Raw genomic sequence first — 8,664 nt, forward strand, 5'->3', positions numbered from 1 at the left:
GACTCTCTGGTTATCATCTATTATCGTGTTCTTAGATAATAATATTGATTAGGGATGTTGTTGAGTCAATTGGGTCATATGTTAGGTTTAGGGAGGTTATGAATTGATGAAAATTGCAATGGATTATTGGTTGATTATGTGTTGTTTTGATGTGTGATGATGAATAATGATGCAATTGATGATTAGCTGCCTGTATATGATGTTTAGAGTCAGTTTTGGACTCAAATTGAGTCAAATCGCAGGTCTGACGCAGACCCGAAAATCTATGAAATCGCCAGTTCGCGCCGCGTCCTAGTGTTGGCGCCGCGAAGGCGTACTTTTCCTCGCATCGCGCCGCGTCCATGAGTTGGCGCCGCGAACGTGTTGGTATGGCTTCAGGTCGCGCCGCGTAGTCTTGGTCGCGCCGCGTACTGTAGCGTTAGTTGTTTTCTTGGGAAAGTTAAATGATGTGTAACTTTCGAACCGTAGGTCCGTTTTTAGTGTCGTTTCGAGCACGATGAATCTTATGAGATAACCTACGTGTTTAAATGATAAAATGAGGTGTGGATCCAATTATTTTTAAGTATGATTTTATTTCTTGGTGATTGATGTATTGTACATATAAGTGATGAGATATGTTAAAATACATGCTATGTGGAAATATTAGTCATGTGATGATTTGTTTAATTGGATGATATATTGTTGACATATATGATGACATGTGACAATATGAGTTGTTATTTTGAAAACATTATGATGTGATGATTTGTAGAGAATTGTATGATGTTGATTGATTGTATTGGAATGATGTGGGTACATGTGTGTTCTTCTTATTGATGATGATGATTGATGTGGACACATGTATGTTCTTTAATGATGATGATGATGATGATGATTGATTGTATTGAATGATGCTAATGTATATAAACATACTTTGATGATGATGATGTTAATGATGATGATGAAATGAGTATTTGATGATGTTACTCATTAGACTTGACGATGGTATAAGTATGTTGTATATGTTGCATTCATTCATGTGCATTGATGATACTGTATCCATAAGGGTGTGTTGGATCAGTGAAGGGCATGATTCCCATTGTGAGGAATCTGTGCTGGCAGGGCCGTATCTGGATGATGTTGGATCGGTCATGGGTTATTCCCATTTGACGAGGTTGGTACCACATGCATAGTGTCAGTTCATACATATGCATACTTTTATAACATGATTGGATGTATTCCAGTGTTATAAATATTGATGATGTGTTGTTTGTGTGTTTTGTTGGATTAATGTTGAGTATGATTGTCTGCTTGAAAGATGTGTTCTGTTGATGTTTGTGTAAATGATAGATGTTCCTGATAATCTGAACATGATGAATTGGGTGAATAATATAACTATGATGTGTTGTTATTTAAGATGCAATAATATTTGTTAACTGTGATGAGACTCACCCTTACTTTGATGATTTCAGATTGGCGAGTAGCGGCTTTTGGCTCGGTGAGGATTAGCTCATGAGTCAGTTTGTTTAGTATAGCGTCGGTGTCATGCTCTGATATTGTAACACTGGGGGAACGTTAGATTAGAGTTTTATGATGATACTCTATCATGTTGTTGTATTAGATTATGTGGGATATTGCATAGATGATGTTATGCTTATCCGTATGATGAATTCTCCGCTGTGTAAACATGAGATGTTTGTGTATTATGACAGATTGTTCCTTAGTGAAAGCATGACAATGAATTTGTGATAATTTGTTCTAAATTGAATTGTGGCACCCTTGTTTTCATGTTTTACTCTGAAAATTATTTTATTAATTTCCGTGGGGTTTAGAAGGGTGTTACACTAGATATGCTTGTGTTATGAGATACAAGTCAGTTTTAGTTTGGACAAATCGTGACCTGTAGTGTTTGATTCAATGAGTTTCAAAGCTTGCAAATGATCTGGATAGGTTCAGTGAAGTTCAAGGAACGTGTTTGAGTGTTTATTTTGTATTGAAACTAACTTAAACTTAGAATTCGAATTTCAAAATTCTTTGAATATTTTAAGAGGTTACAAATGTATTACAAGCAAGAGTCTGATTCTGAATTCGTTCTCCCTTCATTGCTAAAGTATTGTAGCCTATATATAAGCATTGAAGTGCTTAGAATTGAAGCTAAGAAGCCTTTAGTTGCCTTTGTGGAATTCTTGATTTTTTTATATTAAAAACCTTTGAATTGTTGACCAAGTCTTCTTCTCTTCAATGCTCTTGCCTTGCTCTTCAATTCTCTGCAGAAAATCAGAGATTCCTTGGGTGAGTCATGCTTAGATTGTAAGCTAACCATTATCCATTCATTTTTCCTTTTAATTTAATCTTAAAATAAGATAAAATTATGCCAAAAATGGATAAAAATGGTATGGGCCTTGTCTTGGTCGTGGGAGGCCCATAATATTATGGAAATGATGTTTGAACCATGAAAACTTGGCCCCATTTGGAAAAAATACATTTTTGAGCAATGTTGGTTTCATGCATTTTCCCAAAATTTAGCCAACTTCAACAAGGTGTAAATCCCTCAATTTTTGTCATATGAAGGAGATATTGCACTTTTTGGAAACCTCAAAGAGTCCTCTAACCAATGCCTTTGGTCTAATGTCAAAATGATTTTTGATGCTCCTTGTGTGTCCTTTTGAAAAAAGTGTCTTTTTGTTGACTTTGAAAATGACCTGTAATGTCTTTGGTCATATTTTTCAAATGGTGAATGCAATGACCATGGGATCAATTGCATTTGAAAGATAATTGAATTTCCTTCAAAATGAGCTTTGGTTTGAATTTTTTGGATGAAGGATGAGAGAGTTATGACCAGTCAAAGTTGAGTTGACTTTTCAGGTAAAAACCCTAATTTTGAATCTTAGGGTTTTGTTGATTTTTGATCTTTCCTTGATGAATTATGATCATCCAATGATCAAATGATGAATCCTTTTACAAAATATGGACTTTGACAAAAAATTTCATTTTTGACTGTCTGTTGACTTTTTGGTTAAACGGGTCGTCTGTTGACTGTTTGAGCTGCTGACGGTGCGTCTGAGTGAATTGAAGTTTGAAAATTTGTATGATGGTACTTTGAGATATATGGATGTGCATGAAATCCATTTGAGGTCTCAAAAACTTGTTTCTCCTGTAAAAACAAGAAAACCCTAGTCAGGGTCTGTTTGTGTAGGAGATAGTTAAGCGTACCTGATTTTTTGTGCAGTGTTGAGTCTCTGCTAATCGCGTGATATTCAGAAGACTTCTAGAACAAAAATCTTGGAATTTTGAATTGTGAAAGATTGATTTGATTGATGGTACAAAACACTGAGAATTGTACTGCCAGCAGTTTGGCTGTCAACTGACTGTTCAGGTATTGACGTAGCAGTTAGAATGAAAAATCAACAGTCAAAGTTAATTTTCTTTTTTTGTTGTTTTTGTTTTATGTGAAAAATGAAAGTTTATTTACATGACTTGTTAAAAAAAACAGACATAATAAATAACCAATATTTACTGTATGCGGGCAAAATTACCAATAATAACCCTGAAAACCATTTAATGCACAGAAAAATGAATATTTGACTGGCAGAAAACACACAAAATATTATCTGAGTAATTAAGCAATATTATGACAAATAGTACAACATTTAATACTGACAGTACAAATATAACATACTATATTGAACAGTACGAATAAACGGTACATTTAAGAAATAAGAAATACGGCAAATTTTAAAAATGACGATTGACAACCCATGCTACAAATAGTAACATGTAGATGATTGGGAGCATAAGCATCCCAGGTCCACAGTGTTCCGGGCTATGCAGACAGAAGAAAGACATGATCACCGTAGCAATGGTGATGATCATAAGAAAACATGTTTCCCACCGCTTCGCCATTTTGTCGGGAAAGAAAAAAGGATGGATTATGAAGTAGAAATTTGAGAGATGAGTTAGAATTTGATGTGAGATTTTTATAAAAAAATGAGAGGTATTTATAGAGTGGAAAGAAGGATAGAGACGTTGGGGAATGATGTGATTCCGTACAAAAGGAAAATTTGAGTGGAAGTAAGAGTTGAAAGAAAGTGGAGATAGTGTTGGGAAAAAGAGAGATTTGATTTTTTTGAAAAAGAGATTTGAAAAGATTTTTTGAAAATAATGGAATATAGTACAAAAATTAGTGGGAAACAAAAGATAATAATCTACTTGTTACCAGTACAGTATGAGTTTCCTGATTCTGCGCCTGCAAAAAGATTTAACTCTGTACCAATTGTGTCAGTACTATTTATCTGTAAATAAATAAATAGTATGTGTGAAGTAATAAACAGTATTTGGCGTTTGCGTAAGAATAAATTCAACTGCAAGCCAAATTACTGTATAAGAAAAATTCTAAAAACTAAGTATTTCATATGTCAGGATATTTGTTGAAATAAAAATCCATGATTATATGAGACTCTTAATTTTCAGATTGGAGTTTTCTTGAAAAAAGATGCGGGCAAATTTTGGGGTATAACAGTTTCCCCTATTCAATCTTCTTAATCCTGAAGAGATTGTCTGAAATCTGAAGGTAGAAGATGATTGAATATTTAGATGCCCTGACAATTTGCACTTACCTTGATCAGAAGAGATGTTGGAAGTTGCATTTGAATGTCGTCTGCAAAACGTTGTTGGCAGATTGAACATTACCTGAGATGGGCTTTCAGATTCAACCTGGTAAATGTGTTGATGGTTTGTTCGTCAGAATGAATCCATTGATATATCTTGATGAAGGATTTGAAAGTCTTTGTGTTGACTGTTTCGGAACCGTCCAAGGTTACCGCTTTAAGTCTAGGAGGATGATTGCTACGGAACTTGTCCAAAGTTTTTCCGCTTTAGATTTTGATCATTGTGGAACCGTCTGAGATATCAGCTTTAGATCTTTGATGTTAGATCATTCTTGAACCGTCTGAGGTAACTTTAGATCTTCGCTGTTAGATCGTTCTTGAACCGTCTGAGGTATCAACTTTAGATCTGTGATGTTAGATCGTTCTGGAACCGTCTGAGGTATCGACTTTAGATCTGTGATGTTAGATCGTTCTGGAACCGTCTGAGGTATCGACTTTAGATCTTCAATGCCTGTTTTTGAGTTGGTAAGTGATCAGAATGAATCTTCGGCTTGATTATATCTGAGAGAACCGTTCATGGAATTCAGGTGAACACTGCATGTGATTGAGAACATCTTTGTTGAAGATATCCGTCTACCTGAAAAATCAAGTTAGTGATATGCAATGTTTATGATGCATGTAATGTGAGATATTCCCGGAGAAATATGCATGTGATGTTGTGTATGAATATGCGCATGATACATGATGTATGATGTATGTTGTATGATGTATGATGTATGATGTATGATGTATGAATGTATGAATGTGTGATGTATGAATGTGTGAATGTGTGATGTATGAATGTGATGTCAAGCTTCTATTTGGGAAAATAAATTTCCGTCAGTCATCTGAATATGACTATATTGTGATTGTTGATGATCTTTTGTCTTGTTTGAGTACCCTCGGCTGGGGAAATTCTTTGAGAACCACGGTACTCTGTTGAAGGATCTTTGACTATCACTTGGGAATGAAAGGTAGCTGGAAGTTCTGATGCCCTTTCAAATGGGAATGAGGAAGATGTATAATCCTCCGATGCACTATCTGACCAAGTCCGGGTGCGGGGATCACACCTTCTAAAGATAGTAATCTGGAACAACCCTGCTGGGGTATAAGACTTCCTTTGAAGAGAAAATCTTTTTTGAGGAATTTGCTGAGAAATGTGTTTCTCTTGGGGATTTTCTTCTGATGGAATGATGTCCAGATAATTGGGACATTTCCTGAATGCTATTCCTGTTTTTCCTGGTAAACATCAATCATATTCAAATGCACATGTTCATTCAAAATTATCATTGGGACGTTTACGTATTCAAAACAGAAAAAGTGAAAATAGTTATTTTTGAGCCTAAGCTGCATTGATTTTTGAAAAAGAGCCATGATAGGCTGATTAGCACAGGGAGACAACAATCCTAGAAGTAGGAAACTGTCATAAAGTTTTGGAAAATATTTATAAAGATAAATAGCTATGTGAAAACAATCCAGTCAAGTTTCAATTCTGCTATTGCCAATCTGTCTTCGAGCATCTCATCCCTCACTTGTTGGAAGAAAGTGATTGGACTGATCGGTGTCTTTGAGGTGTTGAATCTTGATGGTGAGTAGGCAGCTGAACGGAACATAGTTGTATGCTTCATTCCCTAACTTTTGCCTAGGCTGCCCTTTCAGGTTTTCAGCCTACCGGGATAATATTTGTTTAGTCTCTAATTTTTGCCTGGACCGCCCTTTCGGGTTTTCAATCCACCGAGATGCTCATTTTTTGCCTAAGTTGCCCTTTCAGGTTTTCAACTTAGCGAGCTGTTTTTTTTCTTTTTAAGCGAAGTATTTTTTGACTATGTCAGCATTCACAGGGTGTGGGAAATCCTCGCCATCCATGGTGGTAAGCAACATGGCGCCGCCGGAGAATATTTTCTTGATTATGAATGGTCCCTCGTAGGTGGGAGTCCATTTGCCTCTGGGATCACCTTGTGGTAAGATGATGCGTTTGACAACCAAGCCACCAGTTTGGTATGCTTGACTTTTGACTTTTTTGTTGAAGGCTTTGATCATACGCTTTTGGTATAGCTGACCATGACAAATAGCTGCGAGCCTTTTCTCATCAATCAAGTTTATCTGGTCCAACCGTGTTTGAATCCAATCGTCTTCGTCTAGATTGGCTTCTTTCATAATCCTTAGGGAAGGAATCTGAATTTCAATTGGAAGAACTGCCTCCATACCATAGACTAAGGAGAATGGAGTTGCCCCTGTTGAAGTACGCGCAAATGTGCGATAACCATGAAGAGCAAAAGGTAACATCTCATGCCAGTCTTTGTAGGTTACTGTCATTTTTTGTATGATTTTCTTGATGTTCTTGTTGGCAGCTTCCACCGTGCCGTTCATCTTTGGTCGATATGGAGAAGAATTATGATGTTTGATCTTGAACTGTGTGCAAAGTTCAGTAATCATTCTGTTGTTTAGATTTGTGCCATTGTCCGTGATAATCCGTTCAAGGATGCCGTACCGACAAATGAGATTGTATTTGATGAACCGGGCCACCACATTCTTGGTAACAGAAGCAAATGAAGCTGCTTCTACCCACTTTGTGAAGTAGTCAATAGCGACCAGGATAAAGCGATGTCCGTTGGAGGCAGTAGGTTTGATTTCTCCAATCATATCAATACCCCACATTGCAAAAGGCCAAGGAGCCGTCAAGACACTTAACGGAACTGGAGGTACATGTACTTTGTCAGCGTATATCTGGCATTTGTGACATGTTCGGGAGTGATGATGGCAGTCTGTTTCCATGGTAGACCAGTAATAACCTGCTCTCAGGATCTTTTTAGCCATTGTATGTCCACTGGAATGAGTACCGAAGGCACCATTGTGTATTTCTTCCATGATCTGTTCTGCTTCCTTCTTGTTTACACAGCGAAGTAAAGTCGAGTCATGGTTGCGTTTGTATAGGGTTCCATTGCTTAGAAAGAATTTGGCAGCAAATCTCCTCAAAAACTTTCTGTCGTTAATGGATACCCCTTCAGGGTACTCCTGAGCTTCGAGATATCTTTTTACTTCATGGAACCATGGTTTTTCTTCTGTTCTTTCGGTATTGATCTCATTGCAATAGGATGGTTCATCTTGCCTGTAAATGGTGATCATAGGCGCCTCGTTGTCCCACCTGACTTTGAACATAGATGACATGGTAGCTAAAGCATCAGCTAGTTGATTTTCCTCGCGTGGGATGTGTTCGAAAGTGATTTCTTCAAAGTAAGGAATCAAACTCAGCACATATTCTTTGTAAGGAATTAGATTCGGGTGCTTCGTGTCCCATTCCCCTTTGACTTGGTAGATTACCAAGGCCGAGTCTCCGTAGACTTCTAGGAATTTGATTCTCAGATCGATTGCAGCTTTAAGACCCAGAATACATGCTTCGTATTCGGCTATATTGTTAGTGCAATTGAAGCATAACCTGGCAGTGAATGGTGTATGACCTCCTGCGGGGGAAATGATCACAGCTCCGATGCCATTGCCAAGTGCATTAGAAGCTCCGTCAAAAACCATAGTCCACTGGGATCCTGGCTCGGGTCCTTCTTCTGGTCCTGGTTGTTTGTAGTCATTGACTAGCATAATGTCTTCGTCTGGGAAGTCAAAGTTCAATGCTTGATAATCATCCACTGCTTGATGAGCCAGATGATCAGCTACCACACTTCCTTTGATTGCTTTTTGTGAAGTGTATTGAATGTCATATTACGTTAAGATCATTTTCCATCTCGCTTTTCTTCCAGAGAGAGCAGGTTTTTCGAACACGTATTTGATGGGATCCATCTTGGAGATTAAGAAAGTGGTGTGATTTAGCATGTACTGTCTTAGTCGGCGAGCCGCCCAAGCTAAGGCACAACAAGTTTTTTTCGAGTAGTGAGTATCTTGTTTCACAATCGGTAAACTTTTTGCTAAGATAGTAGATTGCGTGCTCCTTTCGGCCGGATTCGTCATGTTGTCCTAGTACACACCCCATTGAGTCTTCTAACACAGTTAAGTACATTATCAGAGGTCTGCCTTCCACAGGTGGCAA

Source organism: Vicia villosa, linkage group LG3 (assembly GCF_029867415.1).
Source record: "Vicia villosa cultivar HV-30 ecotype Madison, WI linkage group LG3, Vvil1.0, whole genome shotgun sequence".
Taxonomy (NCBI): domain Eukaryota; kingdom Viridiplantae; phylum Streptophyta; class Magnoliopsida; order Fabales; family Fabaceae; genus Vicia; species Vicia villosa.